General features: G+C 40.3%; 1 long non-coding RNA gene across 1 annotated transcript in view; it reads right to left on the bottom strand.

The window, feature by feature from the left end:
* The window catches only part of LOC144824067 (uncharacterized), a 736,106-nt gene extending 728,136 nt beyond the window's left edge, over positions 1 to 7,970 (bottom strand). Inside the window, exon 1 of the long non-coding RNA XR_013608881.1 lies at positions 7,849 to 7,970. This is a non-coding gene — a long non-coding RNA (uncharacterized LOC144824067). The remainder of the gene's footprint in view (positions 1 to 7,848) is intronic.
* Positions 7,971 to 18,043: the final 10,073 nt, after the last annotated feature.

The raw sequence follows: 18,043 nt of genomic DNA, 5'->3' as shown, positions 1-18,043 counted from the left end.
AGGTTGAGGTTCGCCGAGGAAAGCCTTAAAAGAGCATAATAGTGGATCATTTGTGTCGTTCCAGTGAAGGTTAAAATCCCCGAGGAAGATATGGCTAGTGTGAAGGTCCGCACATGAGGAAATGGACTCCATAATTTGCTCTATGAAGAGGAGAATGTCACCAGGTGGATGATATATCGTATGGAGCACAAGACAATCTTGCCATTGTTCCAGATTTCGGGGACTAGGCGCTCACAGAAGGACAGCAGCACCTTTGGAGCCTATTTCACTATGAGGCTGGAGCGATGGATGCAGGCAATGCCCCATCCTGTTTTAACCAATCAATCACACCTGATACTGTCATAATCAGGAGGGATTAAGATGTCAAGCATGTGGAAGAGGAGTCCTTGAGCCAAGTTTCAGTAAGGATCAGGAGGTCCAATCATTGAGAGATAATGAGTTCAGAGATATCAGCAGCATGTTTCACAGCTGATCTGCAGTTGAGAAGCATCGATTTGATATGAGAGATGGTAGTGACTGCTTCTGGTTGAGACGTGGTGATCTGAAAAAGGTTAGCACTATATAGGTTCTCTACCAGGGTCAGAGGAGATAGTTGGTATGTTAACTGGTCAGCCAGAGAAGGCACACCAATAACCATTGTAAGTAAAAAGAAGTGTGCGCATGTCCTCATCCAGCAACTGCGGTGAGAACCTAAGGGGCCTAGAGTGGGCAGTGTGGGATAGTGAGAAAGGACCTATCCTCCCTGCAGTGTTTAACATTAGATGGAAGAATAGGTAGATCAAACCCGCAGTAGGGATAGAATTTGCAAAAAATTTCCATCTTCAGGGAGAAGTGTAGGAAGGTCTGCAAGTTATTCTTTGACAGTAAGGAGATCATGCTTGAGGTCAGCCATTTACTCCTCAAAGAATGGGAGACTAACATAATCAGTGTCTAGCCTAGAGTGAGATAATGTATGGAGTCCTTTAGGTAGAAGGGAGTTGGAAGATATACACTCAGCATCATCCCAATTGCAGGGGGAGACCATAGTCCGCTGGAGTTCAGGCATATTGACCCCTGGGGGGGAGGATTTGCATAGATGACGTCCGGGCTCGATGAAAGGGGTTAAAGGGAGAACCCTAGAGGCAGATAAGTGGAAGGTAAGTTGAGTTTCGCCTGTGAGATGGGGGAAGATATAGGATAGGAGATAGTAAGGTGAGGGTTGATAGGTGGGGTACTGGGGTAAACAATTGAGTGCAGAGTAGGAGAAGCACTAGAGGCGCTTTGGGTTGTATATTCAGGGCTAACAGGGTAGGGTTTGTGATTAATCCACCATCCACCGCATCTGGGATGTCAGTTGGGTGGAGATTGGGAGCAGAGTAGGAGCACTAAGATTGGTGTTACAGGCACTTTGAGTTAGATAATCCAGGATAACAGGGTAGGGTTTGTAAGTATTACACTCATCCACCATGCCATGGAATGTAACAGACTAGTACATAGTGAGCGAGGGGGAAGGGATGGAAACAAAGTGGGAGGGAAAAGAAGATTCCACAGTTGAGGGTAAACTCATATGATGTAGACTAGAATTAGTGTTATTAAGTGAATGTTAAATCTTCATAAAGCTTATGTCAAAGCAAATAAGATTCAAGTCGGAGGCTTGAATAAGGACGTTGCCATTATTATAGAGAAATATGATCAGATCACCATTGAGGACTGGAGAAGGTAATATGATCATTCAGAATCAGTGGGGGGTTTTGCAACAAAGTGTAGCAGTTAGGGCTCTTCTCCACTGGGCTCTTCGGGATGTGTAGAACATAAGGTCTGTAACCACTAAACCCTTTGACGAGCACAAATAGGTATCAGAGCTAAGCATTTCAGGACAACGTTTGAGTAGATTGTGTTTAAAGGACTTAGCTGCTTTCTTCGATAGGTTGGGGGGATCGCCAATCTTAAACGCATTAAGGCCTACCAGAGCCAGTTGGTCAGATGCTCTAGTATGCACAGCAGGGGAGAGGAAAAAAATCACAGCCCTATAGGGTTAAGGTCCCCATAAGCGATTTGCAGTCAACCAAATTTTAAGTGTGCAATATTCCATTCAAGTGTTCCAAATTCGACGGAGCGAAGCTAAAGGATGCACTGTTTGTTATAAATATGACACCGGAGGTTAGTGAATTATTACACTCTTAGGTAAAAGCTGACCATGGTTACTTGTTGCAGCAGAAAATTTCAAGATGGCTGCTTTCCAGGTAGAACAGAGGGGAAGTCCTACCTTTCTTTCTCTACTCCTGCCCATTGGAGTATATAGTATCTTGTCACAGCCAGACTATTCTAAGATGTCCACACCGTAAGTAGATCAGGAAAAGTCCTATCTTTGTTTCTCTGGCCCCATGCCCACAGAAGGGGAAAACTGCCTTTCTTTCTCTACTCCTGCCAATTGGAGTACATAGTACCTTGTTGCAGACAGACTATTCCAAGATGGCAGTACCGTAAGTAGATCAGGAAAGTCCTATCTTTGTTTCTCTGGCCCCAAGCAATTTGGGTTGAAATGAAGGTCCTTAGTCTAGTGGTGGGAAAGCTAATATGAGTTAGTGATCTTCAAAGAGCCCACAAACAACAAAATAAATGTAAATATCACACAGAACAGTCCAGAAGCCAATTGCAAAGGGAGAAGTCACCCAGAATAAATAGATATGCTCCTCCTTGAGCAAGGGGCCGCAGTTGAACAGCAATGGACCAGGGTCTCCCTAGGAGTCATACTGGTGCTAGTGAAACAATGTAGACCAAGCACAACATGGAGGGAGAGGAATGCTTGTACCCTCTAACTCCTCCTCACTGTAGCCACACATATAAACACACACATTGTATTACTATTATTAAATATATATAGTTTAGTTTATATTATATATATATTTTGTTTTTTACATTTACTACTGCGGCGGTCCCGCCAAGCATATTGATGCCTCTCCACCTCCAGGGAACAGCGGTTCCTAGCAGCTGGGCGGTCTGACTGTCCGACTCATTATTGGGCGTTTGGGAGACCCCCACCGCCGCACCTCCACAAGTGTAGCAGTCCGTGGAACACCAGACTTGTAATCGGGGCCCAAGTACTATCCTATCAATTGTTGAGAGATATGTGAAAACTGGACATGCGTAGATAATTTACTGATTAAGGATGGAGAAAACACTTCAGTACTCTCAGAAGGTGTCCCTGAAATCCTGGTTTAAATGTATACAATTCTTTACCCTGCATAGATCATACTTAAACCACAGAAAATATACTACGGTCAAGCCAAATTACCCAGCAGCATGGATCAAAAGCCGCAATGATAACGTTAAGGTTAAACATATGCTGTGGAATTGTCCTAGATGATTCCTTTTCTAGGCTGTAATGATAGATACCTTAACTGAACTACTTGTCCGATGTTCTTGGCCAGTTTTGAAGAATGTATGTTACAACGGTTTAAAAGGCCAGAGAAGAACATAGTAACACCTACACTTGTTTATTCTACATTGCTGGATGCTAAGAGGGAATTGACTCCCTGACAGTAAGACCCTAAGTGTCCCTACACCTATATAGTTGGAGGAGTGAAGTGATCTTCTGGACAAAAGCTGTATATTCTGCATTACACTGAAAGGAGTATAAGGGCTTACATACATTCTTAACTGCTCTTCAGAATGATCACAAGCCTCTATAAAGTGATTTGTTTTTAATGGTCAGTGAACCGTAGTTCAGATTAGATCACAGACGTATTGTGCTTTTTATCCGTGAGATGGCATTCAGCAACTGTATGTCCTACATTGTGTCACAGGTTCCATGCAAATATCAATGGAGAGTCAGAGCTCAGGAGCGGCTGGATGAACTTATTGGGGATGAGTTTGCTTCAATTATTAATTCTCTTGACCTTTTTTCTATTTAATGCAGGTCATTAATATTCAATCTGCTACACTTCCTGTGGTATTCAAAGTGTTACTGTTGAGCAGACCTTTGAAAGCCATCTCTATTGCCTTTACTGTGATATATTTGCCAAATGTGGCAATAACGCATATATGTTTTAAAACGTTATGATTTAACAACAAGGATGACAGCAGAAGACATTAGGCTCCATTTATGCCCCACAAGGAGTTTCTGCCACGTGTCTCTGACCCCTTGTGACAAGTCAGTGGTGGGTGGCAATGGTTGTTAAAGTGTACCAAAAAAACTCAGCAATTATGATGACAAGAAGGCTCAACAGGTTATGCACTCACTGCTTACATCTGCTGCTGTTTGGAAACCATAGCATAGAGTCCTAGCAGGGCCAACACAGCCCTTCAGCTTTTAGAGTCAATACTTGAGTGCCCATTCATACACTGGGTAATGTTAAATCTGGTTATTTACAGTACTTATAATTAGCCATGACAGGGAGTTAAAGCATTACATTAAACCAACGGATGATTATGTCAAACAGGAACGAGGGATAACATGCAGGGGCGGTGGGTGACATTTAAAAGTGGTGGGGAGCAAAGTGATTTGCATACAGCACCGTAGCAAACGAGCGCAGCGAGCGAGCCCGAACCCCAAAAGGGAGTTTTGGGGGGGGTTACCCCCCTTTGAACATTTTGAAAAAAAAGAAGAAAAATCGTGCATTTTCAAGCAAATTTGAGAAAGCAGGAAGGTTAATAAAGCAATTGTGAAAGTGCAGTTATTACATTAATAGATGGCATAACAAAGGTAGCTGCTTATAATAGATGGCATAACATAGGTAGCTGCTTATTCAGTATAACCACAGAGCTTCATACATTCCGTCCTATTACGCTCAGGTGCTGAATTCAGTACAGTGCAATAATATCAAATTTCAATATAAATACAGTATAAATACATATAAATACATATAAATATAAATACATATATCTTGTGCAGTATCGTAATACATCTCCAACATTCTCTTTTACCAGACCTCACATCATTCTCTTTTTCTCTCTCTCATTTTTAAAAGTTTACAACGCATCAACTCAAATCACAAGCCACATATTCACATAATATTCACTTATTCACTTATTAGGTTTAAGAATCATCTTGTATTTCTGTAGAAACTACTCTTAACTCTCCCAATTATTTAGTTGCTGTAATAAAGCTGTAAACGGTAATAGGAACTGCACCTCACTTCCGTGGACTGAAGATAAATGCATCGCCACAAGTCCAGACAACAACAGCTTACTGGCTCTATAAAGCCAGGCCCGGATTCTCAAAGCAAATCTTACACTTTTGTGTAAGTTTACTACTTTTAGGTGTTCACAAGCTACATCAGAAGTTTTACGTCTCTGCTACTAAGTATGTGGACAGAAAGATCTGCCTAAAGAGCTCATCCCGACAGAGATATAATTTCTCTTGCTCACCAGCAAAATCAAACAACCACAGACCCCAACATGGGTTTTGGACATCATCTTTGAGAGCTTTCCTGCCAAGCTAACACTCAATGTAAAATTACTTAGATTGATACACTCTCCAGAAAGAACTCCTTTAAAAAGCACATCACCTAGAAAATGCATGGCATCAGTTTTAACTACTGAAAAAAACATGAAACTCTACCTCGCCAGAACAGGCTTTAGGGCATCAGTGCAAGTCTTAATACTCACCTGGATGCAGGCTATGATCTACTCAACGGTTCCCCTGAATAAGGGGAACCGTTGAGTAGATCATACCCTGCAGGGTCATTTTGCAGAACTAATAACTACTAAAATTCGCCAAAGCCAGGTAAATTAAACCGCAGAAATAATTCTGGTGCTCATTTACAAGCTCCTTGTACCTCACTTTTTCCCAGTTTAAAAGTGACTCCCCAGCGGCTCAAGGGACTTGTAAATAAGCCCCTCTGTGTCGCTCAAAAATCATGCTATTTGTTGTGACATGTTAGTGTATTTTACAACTAAAGATACACAATATGAGAGTATTGCTAAAAATATTAGTTGAAAAACGTAGGATTTTGGATTACTCAAACACAATTTAAGATTTGTGCTGTGAATTGCTGCGCTGAAAGAGTCAAACATTTGGGTTCAAACTAGATAAATAAATTCATAAGCGCAATTAAGAAGGAAAGTCCAATCGATCAAAGCATGGTAGACAATGTAATATAATTAATTATTGATAACAAAAACTGTGCCTTTAATTTGCCAGAGTCTCTTGTACAAACGTCTTCCATTGTTTAAACCTTGTAAAAACAACCAACTGTCAAACCAAAGGCAGCGTGACAGGCTCATGGTTGGGTTTTCCATCGTAAATAGCTTCTTAAATTATGCAAATGCTAATATTCAAAGGACGATTCCATAATGAAAAACAATTAACTGAGCACGGCGTCACACAGCCTAGGCCTGATCCAGCCCCTAGGCTTGTCCGATCACTCCCGCCCAAACTAGGGGCCCAACACAGATTGTGGCAAGAGGGTCGCCGCCACTCCCCGGCCTGCGCGTCACATGGGCTAGGCCCAAGCCGACCTCTGGGCCCTAACAACTGCGGACGCACAGGGAAAGCTCTCCAGTCAGCGCTCTGGTTCAGGAGGTATGCGGGCAGCACTCACCCTAGAGTACTTGTTCACTCTCCAACCGCAGTGCAGCTCACCTCACACACCAGGTCCAAGAGGTGACTAGAACCGGATCCTGCAGCCTGCCTGCCATCCGACGTCAGCAGCCTGAGCAGCGCCGTGCACCGCGAAATGGCCAATCACTGTATGACTACATTCAAGTCAAACACAGTGATTGGCCATTATGTAGTGCGGCTAAGTAGCAGAGCACCACCCACGCGGGGCTTTCAATAATGGATTGCCCTGCCCTGCTGCCCGGTGACCGGCCAATCCTGGCGCTGCAGCAGCGCCAGGATTGGCTAGGGGGGCACACTCACTGCTCGCCCTCTCGCCCTTCCTAACGCTGGGGGCTGCTGCCCGGCTAAACCAGCACCCCCATGGTCACTCTCTATGGGGGGGGCCTAACTGCGCATGCTCGGGCTAGTTTCAGCCCCAAGCTTCACTTGCGAGCTAGGGGTACCTGTCTCTGCTGCTGCAGCCCAGCCTGTCACTCAAGCTGTGCAGAACAGCCCCCCTGCGCACAGCGCACCCCCGGAAAACTCGGAAGCTGCCCGGATTCCAGGTGGGGCTCGGCGGCGGCGCTTAATAAAATACTCAGGTGGTGATTATTTTTTTTAAAGAAAAGTACATTTCCTTTGCAGCCGCGGGTCCATGTGGACTAGTGGGGCTACGCCCCTACGCCCCAATGGACGCACCGCGGCTGTGCAGAACTTTAAATGCGGTCCCATCTGCCCCTTACATTTTTTTTTCAGTGCTGTGGAATAGAGAAATTATTACGAAAATAGGATATGAACCATGGTAAACACGTTTGGAGGAGAGGTCTTGAGGCTAAGTGGAAGATGTCGAGGCAAAAGAGCTGCCTTTTTATTCCACTTCATCCTCCTCTTCGCAAATTGTGTGCTGTACTGTTGCATTATTTCCCTCTGCCTATGTTTCGCTATTTGCCAAAAATTCGGAGTGCCAGGAAAGGGGTTTGGCATGCAGGTGAAGGTATAAAGATATCTTTTCTTTACATTATACAAAAATAGCCCTGTCGATTATCCTGACTTGCTACCCGTGCCAATATGGTACTGAGCTTTTGCATTACGGTGTGAACATTATATGGCTCAGTGCGCATTGGCTTACATTTACCTATGTTTTACCTGTGCATGTTCAAATCAAGTAACATATTAATAATACTCCACAGAAACCTGTCAAACGTCAGCCTAAAAGAAATATACACTTCAGGAAGGCCCCGGCGTACCTATAAAGCTACAATAAATTTAAGACAAAGAGGGGGGCTCCCTCATTCACACCTGCCTCGTTTACACCTGACCCCTACCTCAGATTTGTAAGGTGCAAAGCAGCGGACGGTTCTGTGTGGGTTCTGAGCAAAGCCAGCTGAGAGCACCAACTCTACAAATCTCGAGGCACTGCGGTTCTCTTTGCCGCTACCAGCGCGAGTGTCGCAGGACGCTTTCCGTAACGTCACGTGCAGGTGGGTTATCGCGCGCAATTAACGGTGCACCGGATGCGGAAGCACCCACATAGCAAACTTGTGACCACACGTATTGTGCTCTCGTGCACGTGCTGGCGTCAGCTGGACGACTTCATAATGGGAAGACAGCAGGCAGCCAATTACAAAGCAGCTCAGCTCAGCCCAGCTTATGAGGAGCAGTAGACCGACCCGAAAATCTAATTCTGAAAGTATTCCGTTCACACTAAAGCATGCATTCTACCTGGAGCCTGTCACTTTCCTTTCAGTGGCATTCTCCCACAAGTAAATTGAGAGCCAGGGACTTGCTTAAGAACTAACTCTTGCTAGGCGACTGGTAAAATAACTGGTAGCAGCAGGCAGGGCCCCTCCGAACGCACTGGAACCGGTGCCACTGCACTGACTGAATCAGTTATAGGTACGTCCTTGTGCATCTACTCTCTAAAAGAACGAAGGGGGAATCTGCAAATACACATTTATCTTCTGGGAATTCAACATTTAAGTGTAGCGAACCTGATATATAGGGTGTGTTTATAAGAAAGAAAAAAAAAATCGGAAAATATGCCATGGTGCACAATTGCAACCAGCGGAGCCTATACTTTCGGAGGCAAAAGGTACAGTGGGAATATGGAATACATTAGAAAACCATGTCCATCAAATTTACCATCTTGCACAAAATTAGATATCTCCTTCCCGCCCACACACAGTATTGTAAGTGAACGTGTAGCACCTTGACAACCTCATAGTTTCTTATTAGCATTGCGCATACGTAGGCAACAATGAAGTGGCCCACTAGTCTTTATTGACATGAAATTACCACCAACTGAGCATTTCCATTACAATCATCTCAATGTACTTCCCATAGATTTAAACACACTACCGCTTTAGCCAACACCTATAAAACTGATCCAGCAATCGGGAACTAATACATTTTCACAAAAAAGTCCCAAATTCTTTACTTAACAAGTCCCTTCACGCTTAGTGAGTGAAATACTGAACTTACCAAACTCCAATTTGTATCATCGTCTCAGCATAAAATGTATGACGATGCAACCAATGCAATCTTTATTTAAGTTGACAGGGTTTGGCAAACTAATAACTGATTATATTGTACTTATAAATCATGAATAAACACCTCTAAAAAAGATAAACTCATTTATATATTTTATAATGATTTATCTAAATAATGTGAAAATGCTCATCAATACCAAATACAGTATGAATCATAGATCATCAAGAGAAACAAAAATAGAGAAATAACAATTGATTGCATCTCAATAACTGAGTAAAGGAATGAAAAGGCGTAGAAACAAAAGTTTCTCAGACACTACACATTGGCAAATGATTATGCAAATTCAGTTTTCTGTATATACTAAGCCAATAGGAAATAGGAAAACTACTCTCTAGCCATGAGAGCAGTAAGGCCCCTCAAGAAGATTTGAAGAGGCAAAGACTAAGTCAGGAATCAGCAGACAGGAACAGCCAGCTCAAGAATAGGAAACAGCAACACAAGCCTCTCCTCTCACAGGTAGGAAACACGCACCAACCTCTACACAACCCATCCCACTGAGAACCACAATTATACTCTAAAACCCAAAAGACCAACCCACAATTGTGTCGGAACAGACAATTTCTCCTCATTTGATTGGTTAGGGAAGGGGGTGTACTGTCACACCACTCTCGTCAAGTCTTTTTAGCATAGGAACTTCTTTGTTCATTTTTCATCTTATCAACTTCCAGCCCGGGAAATACAAATTTGAGCCGCTGTTATAGTACACATATCCTCCATCCCGTTCATGTAACAACTTTCATGCCACGTTTGTTCATTTGCGCCATTTTTCGAAGGAAGTGTTCCTCCTTTCGATAATTAATTTGTTTCTTCATGCAAACTCTTGGCAGGCAGGTAGGACCCGTGAAGGACATTTGTCTTCCACCTTCCCCTTCTCGCTCAGAATTAAACCACATTTATTTCTTTCATTAACCCAAACGTTTCCTGCAGGGCAGATAACCATACTTCTACGGAAAACAAACACAGTCTTTATTAATCACTTATAATGCTTTCCAGTACACACCCACCCTGTGTTGCATCTACCCATGTGCAACCCAAGTTAATATTATTTACCTAGCAAATGTTAATAAAGGTAACTAGACACAATATAAAAAAAATAGAATGGACAGAATATCGAATTCAAAATATAGAATGGACATAATATCGAATGGACATAATATATAGTGGTTAATAATATCGACATGCAGGTAAGTAATATCGACTGTCAAAATATCGAAGTACATAATATAGGCATTAAAATATATCGAATTTTTAATAAGATCCAATTTTTTAAAGTGTATTGTATGTTAGTATATGTGTTAAAAGTGTATATTATTTTTGTAATGTATGTTTAATTTTTTCAAAGTTAAGAAATGTATGTAAAACTATTTTGCGTATTTTACTTTCGCAGCAGGTTGTGGGTTTATAGGGGAATAGGTTGGGAAGATATTTAATTATAATATATTTGTTTTAAATTAATTAAAATTATTTAAATATTTGTTAATTAATTGTTATGTAATTTAATTTGGAGAGGGTTGTGGGTTTAGAGGGGAATAGGGTGGGAAGTCATTTCATTTCAATTAATTAATTAAATATTTTATTAATCGATTAATTAATATGTAATAATTTATACTGTTAATTAGGTTAATTAATTTGTTATTATTTATTAATAATTTAACTAATAATAAATACTTAATTGTTAATTATGTTAATTGTGTTAAAAAATAAGTAATTAGTAATTAAAAAGATATTAATTATTAACATTTTCTAACTGTTAATTGTGTATATTTTTTAGGACTGGGTTCAGGGTTGATAGGGGAGTAGGGTGGGAAGTAATTTAATTTTAATGAAATGTTATAGTCATTTAACATTAATATTTATTGAAAGTTATTTTCTAATGTAAATTATGTCAATTAATTTAGATTTGATAATTATGAATTTGATTGTTAATTGTTATTAGTTAATTAATTATGTAAAATTATTAATAATTTAGTATATTGAGGTGACGCTTATAGGGGGAAATGGTGGGAGGTAAATTAATTTAGAAAAATGAATGAATTTTTAATTAATGTTGATCAAATTGATTGAGTGGGAATTTGAAATTATTCCAATCCACAATCCAACACTTTCCCTACTGTTCCACTCGCTGGAGTGGGAATAGTAAATTTTACCTTCCCGCTATCCAACATTTTCCCTACTGTTCCACTCGCTGGAGTGGGAATAGTAAATTTTACACTCCCGCTATCCAACATTTTCCCTACTGTTCCACTCGCTGGAGTGGGAATAGTAAATTTTACCCTCCCGCTATCCAACGTTTTCCCTACTGTTCCACTCGCTGGAGTGGGAATAGTAAATTTTACCCTCCTGCTATCCAACGCTTTCCCTACTTTTCCACTTGCTGGAGTCTGAATATTACATTTTACCCTCCCGCTATCCAACAGTGATGTACATTTTTTTAAAGAGATTACCTATATTATTTATTAACTTTAACATTTTTAAAATAATTTTAAGTGTTTTACTTAATTATATTGATTATTTAATTAAGTTAATGTTACTTTTAACATATTTTACAAATTCAATATTTTTACAAACTAGATTTTAACCAATCATATTTTGTCTTCGATGTTTTTGTACTTACCTGTTTATAGATAGGGAGACGATTTTTTGTATTTCGATATTTTGGCGTCGATATTGTGTCCATTCTATATTTTGGACGTCGATATTATGTCAGTGACCAGTTAATACATGCATTAAAGCAGCATTAGTCCTTTTACTTTACATTAGTCAAAAGCATTTGTGTCCTACTCCAGTACTTTAGTTCGCACTTGCGCAGTGGCATTTTCCCTCATGTTAGGCCCTTTTTTGCATACGTTTTTCACATCACACGGCTAATAAGTGTTACTGAGGGTTCAATTTGAGCATGTTTCCATTTCGCGAAAACCCATTTCCCTCAAGCCCCCTTTGATGGCATCTTTGAGCCATCACCAAAATACCAACCAATACAAATTATCACTTTTAGAAAGTGGTTGTTCTCTCTCGTTTCATCCTTAGTCTGTCTAAATCTTTAATCATTTCATATTAATTTCCTTTCCTGTCCTCTAATTCTATCTCTTCTCTCTTTCTCTTTCTGGCTTTTCGTTTAACATCAGGTGACTCTTTCTTACACTTACAACACTTATATATCAGATAAATCATTAGCATCACTGTAGCCACTGCAAGGATTGGTGTTAGTATTCTTCCTAATACACTATTCCCAAAGGTAGCAAATCAATTACCCATAGAGGAGAATCCCTTACCAAGCTTCTCCCAAACACCATCAACCTTCAGTTCAGCCAATTCTTCTTGAAGATTCGTAATATTTTTATATACCCCAGTAAACTCTTGCTTTTGTCAAGGATATATGTGCAACATTGTTGTATTTTCAACATATTGCAGTCTCCACCCTCTTTAGCCAACAGTACATCAAGGGCAAGTCAATTTTGTAAAACCATAGACCTGATCGCAACCATTTCAGTATCACTCATCAAAAACCCACCAGCAGTGTCTGTTGATAAATGATCAATCACTGTGAGCAATTTTCTAATTTTATGTGAATTTAGAATAACTCCATCTGAAGTTATCAATTCTCCAAAAATATCTCCCACAATTTCTGAAAAAACTTGCTCCCCTTTTCCTACGTGTTAATCCATTCTTTACTTCATTGATCCCATAATTTCGGGCAGGTGATAAACCTTAGGGAAAACTATGGCCATATAACAACATCCATACCAATGGGCAGGCAACCTATAGTAGGCATTCTTACCACACACATAATAGGTTCCCGGAAAGACAAGATCAGTTCCTCCTTTTATTCCCCATCCTCCTGTAATTTGGAAAACATGATCACATTCACTAGAACCAATGAAATAGTTGTTAAATTCAGTCTAAGCAAGTGACGCTTCCCTCTATGATGCCAATCCAGGGTCATGGCAGTGAATGTCTCACCCTTTTTATAATACCCTTCTCTATAGGCCCATGGAGGAACATGAGACTTTTGCTCAGCAGCTTTTCGCTTAAAATCTTGCCTTCTATCCTCTACCATGTTAATGAATTCTATTTCTTCAAACCGCAAGCTACAGGTTAGATTATTACTATGGGTGTATACTGTATCTATGGACTTTGTTGGATGAAATAATTCCCCCATAAACTCTGCATCTTTAGCACTACTTCCCTATTCATGTTCTTTCTAATGGGGATTTCTGAAAATACTAAATCCATGTTAGAATAATTATATTGTAAGCTACCCTTCTCATGGAAAAGACTGGTTAGGACACTATAAGATACTCCATATGTTAAAGGTAGGTGATGCTAAGTCACTCCTTCTGAGACCGACAATGGTAATTGCATGCACACATAGCAGTCTCTCCCATCTATCATGCCCTCATTGTCATACAACAGCTTAGTAAAAACATTTAACGAAAAGTCATTAATTGATTTATCCTGATGATAAATGCTGTCATCTACCATCCTCTCTATATTAGTATGTGAGACATCTTTAAGACTTTTAGAATCTACTTTCACGCTCTTCATACTGTTAGTATTATTATTTCCATTAATTAACACGAAGACAGGCACAATAACAACCAGTGTTAATCACACCAACATTAGTAATAGAATACTAAAGAAGCAAGCATTACTACATCTACGTTTAAATCTAGAATTTTGATATCCAGTCTCTGTTGTATCTGCAATTTCTAGAATTTTTTTAGCAATTCAAGAAAACTAAAAAAATTAAAAACTAAGAAAAACTATTAAACTATCCAAAGTAGTGTATCCATACACTTTAAGCCTTCTTTCTTCACCCCCTCTTTTTGTTTTTATATCTTCCCAATCTTTTAATTACATTTCTGCTTCAGTTCTTTGCACTTCTCTGAATGACTTTCACATTTCTGCACCCTTAATTTACACAGTTCTTTTAGGGTGGCTCATAACCGTTTGCATCACTCAGTTCTGCACCAGCTTTTCTTTGTTTTGATCTGTGTGCTCAATTTTTTCCAACATGTCCATTCAGGTGCTGTGTATTTCTCGCTCGGATCTCTTGCTCTTTTTGTTTTCTGAACTGTATCTTCTTCCAACTTACTCTGTTCAGTCTAGCTTGATGCTTCTACTATCGTGTCTGGGGTTTCCTTCTTCAGAGTGTATTTCAGTCTTTTCACTCCCTTTGGCCATACATCACCCTTTCTGGCATTCTTAACTTTCACAGTTTCCTCTGTTTCAGTGTCAAGTTCACAACTCCTTTTATTCGATTCTTTTCTTTGTCAAACCTTCTCTTGATTTTCGTTCAATACTTCTCCATCATTGACTTCAATAGCAGTCTTACGAGACCCAGTAGCTGGTGCCATTATTTATTCTACTTTGTTCAGTTTCACCCTCATTTTCAACAGCTTCAGGATCCGCAGCTTCAGGCTCTGTGTCTTCAGGCTCTGCAGCTTCTCTATCTGCTTGAATTTCTGCCTGTTGCTGTTCTTCCTCTCTCAGTCTTTCAAGTGGACTTGGGACTCTTCTTGTATGGCTTGCGTGTATCCAGTTTGGCAAACCACCAAACTTCACTGCTGTCGTTGTCACCAGTATTACCTGGTATGGCCCATGCCAATGAGGCTCCAAACACGACTTTCCTACATGCTGCTTCACCAGGATCCACTCTCCTGAACTTAGATCATGTGCTTGCTCTTGCTGTGTTGTGGTTGCAACTCCTCCAACCTGATGAGACACCGAACGCACCACATCAACCTGTCATTTGCAATAATCAATCACTAGATCATCAGCAATATTCATCATTTGATTGCTGATATAATCGTCTGTCTCATTGCACTCCCCTTTATGACTACGTGGGTGATAATCCAGTCTTTTTTTTTTATCAAGAATGATTCTCAGACTCATAAATACCAGAGGTAAAGCATCAGGCCATTTCAGTGCTGTGGCTTTTGATAGTCCGGATTTAATAGTGCCATTAATTTGCTCGACCACACCTAAGGTTTCTGGTCGATAGGCACAATGCAGCTTTTGTTCAATTTGTAATGCTGCGCTAATCATCAGAATTATTTCATTATTAAAATGTGTACCTCTATCAGTTTCTAAAGAGACTGGAAATCCAAATCTAGGAATGATCTCTCTCAAAAGCAATTTAGCAATTGTTAAACTATCATTTCTTCTTCTTGAATATGCTTCCACCCAACAAGAAAACAGACAAACCACAACCAATACATATTTCAGTGGAAGGAGCTCTATAAAGTCAGCCTGTAACCGAGTAAACGGTCCTCCTACTTTTCTAATTTCCCCCCAACTAACAACAGTCTTTCTCTCCGAATTTTGCTGCTGGCAAATTATGCATCCCTGGCAAAGACTCCCTGCAAGGACCCTGAACATAGGGTTATACCATGACTGTTTGAAGAGTCTATTCATGGCATCCCTTCCCACATGTGTCAATCTATGGTATATCCTGGCCATCTGAGAAAGTAGACAATCTGGCATTACCTGCCTACCATCTGTACATACCCACACTTCATCCTCAACTCTTCATGTACAACCTGATTTAATTCAAATTCCTTTTTCTTCCTCACTGGCCTCTTCCTGCAACTGTATACTTTTCTCCCATGTCTCTACAGAAGAGAACATCAAGTGACAATTTATATTCTTTTTCTCTGTCCCTTTGTTGATTGAAATTGAATTTTGTGCACAGAAACGAGCCATTTGGTCTGTGTATCTGTTCCCACTGGTCACATAATCATTTCCTGATTTATGTGCCGGACATTTGGCCACTGCAATCTTTTTGGGCAATTGTAATGCATCCAGCAAATCTTTTACATCTTTGCTATTTCTGATTGGAGATCCTGAAGAAGTTAGAAACCCATGTTGCATCCACAATTGTCCATACTCATGCACCACCCCAAAACCATACTGACTATCCGTAAATATGGTTACTCTAAACATTTTGCCAATTATGCAAGCCCTGGTCAAAGCGACCAATTCTGAAATGTGTGTGAATTTACCCCTCTTAGACAAGATGCTTCAAGATCCATGGCCACTGTACACACAGCATAAGAAGCACCTCTTTCATCCCTCAAACAAGAACCATCTACAAACATCACCCAATCTGATTCTGGCAATGGTGTAGCTTTTATATCAGGCCTTGGTTTGGTGCACAACTCTGTGACATCCAAACAACCATGATCTGCTTCATACATTACTTCTTCACAACTTGTACTTGGCAACAAAGTTGCTGGGTTCAGTGTTGTGCATCTTGTTACTGTCACATTTTCAGCAGCCAAGATCACTTTTTTATATCTAGTCAGTCGACTACTCGTGAGATGCTGTTTTCTCATCCTTGTCAGCAAAATTTCAACAGAATGTGGCACATACATTTTCACTGGATGTCCCATCACAATTGATTTACTCTGCTCCAGACTCACACAAGTAGCAGCCACCACTTTCAAACATCCTGGCAATGCTGCAGCCACTGAGTCCAAAGTAGCAGAGAAATATAACACTAGACAATGTGCCATTTCATGTGTCTGCGTCAAAACTAAAAGTGCACATCCATCTTTCTCACAACAGAACAAAGCAAAATCTTTACAATAATCCGGCATTCCGAATGCAGGTGCTCGACAAAGATTGTCTCGCAACTCAATAAAAGCCTTCATGCTTTCTTCATCCAATTGTATCGGATCGACTACATCTTTGTGAGTCAATCTCTGTAATGGCTTGGCTATCAGTGAGAAACCACTGATCCACTGTCTGCAGAATCCAACCATGCCCAGAAACATTCAAACTTCTTTCTGTGTTCTGGGAGGACCCATTTGCAAGATCAAAGCAATATGATCTTGTGATACTTTCCTGACTCCTTTCTCAATTTTGTGTCCAAAATATCGAAAAATTTTCTAGCAAAATTGTAATTTCGCTGGTGACACTTTATGCCCACCTACTGCCAAATGGTTCAGTAGAGCAATTGTTTCTGTCACACAGGCCTCTGTTGTCCTTGATGCCACAAATAGATCATCAATGTATTGCACTAATACTGAATCTTTTTCAGAATCTGATTGAAAATTGAAGGACTCTCTGGGTACCCTTGAGGAACTCGGCACCATCCCAAAACACGGTCTCCTAACCGGGAAGCAAAAAGATAATGGCTATCCGGATGTAAGGGTAGCGAGAAAAATGCTTGGAATAAATCAATCACTGTGAACCTTTCTGCATCAAAGGAATTTGATAAAGAATCCCTGCTGGATATGGCACTATCGGACAACAGGGTACCACAATCTTATTCACTTTCCTCAGGTCTTGCATGATTCTATATTTGCGACTTGATTTCTTAATTCCCATAATAGGTGAATTACAAGGACTTCCTAATATCTCTTTCAGAATACCCTGTACAACCATTTGCTCAATTATAAGAGTAACTCCTGCAATAGTCTCGGTACTCATTTTATACTGTGGTGTTTTTGATAATTCTGCTCCTTGTTTGACTGAAATTCGAATAGGATCAAGTCCCTTCATCAATCCAATGTCTTTCCCTGTAAAATCCCACACATCAGTCATCACTGTATCTCTCTATTCAACAGGCAAATCCTTTGCTGTAAATAAAGGATATACATAATTCACTTCTAACCCTTGTCTTGCTAACATCACCTTGAAAGCAACATCCTCATTTAGCATTTGAAAAGCAATGTCATCTGGTGTACAATAGTTGGTGCAAATCATTTTACACAGCTAGTCTCTACCTAAAAGGTTTACCGGACTTGTGTCACACACCACAAACCAATGCAAATCTGTAAATTCTCCAATGTGAACCGTCATTGGTTTGGTCACTGTAGTTGAATTAAGCTTATTCGAGACTCCTACAACTTGGATAGTTTCTCCAGAAAGAAGTAGGTTAGGAATTTCTGCTGCTCTCACGGTAGAAGGGGTAGCACCAGTGTCCACAAGAAATTTAATATTATTACCTTCCACTTTCCCATC

This window comes from Lissotriton helveticus, chromosome 3_1 (genome assembly GCF_964261635.1).
Source record: "Lissotriton helveticus chromosome 3_1, aLisHel1.1, whole genome shotgun sequence".
In the NCBI taxonomy this organism is placed as follows: Eukaryota; Metazoa; Chordata; class Amphibia; order Caudata; family Salamandridae; genus Lissotriton; species Lissotriton helveticus.
The sequence above is the reverse complement of the archived record's forward strand: the minus strand, read 5'-3'. Positions and strand labels throughout refer to the sequence as shown.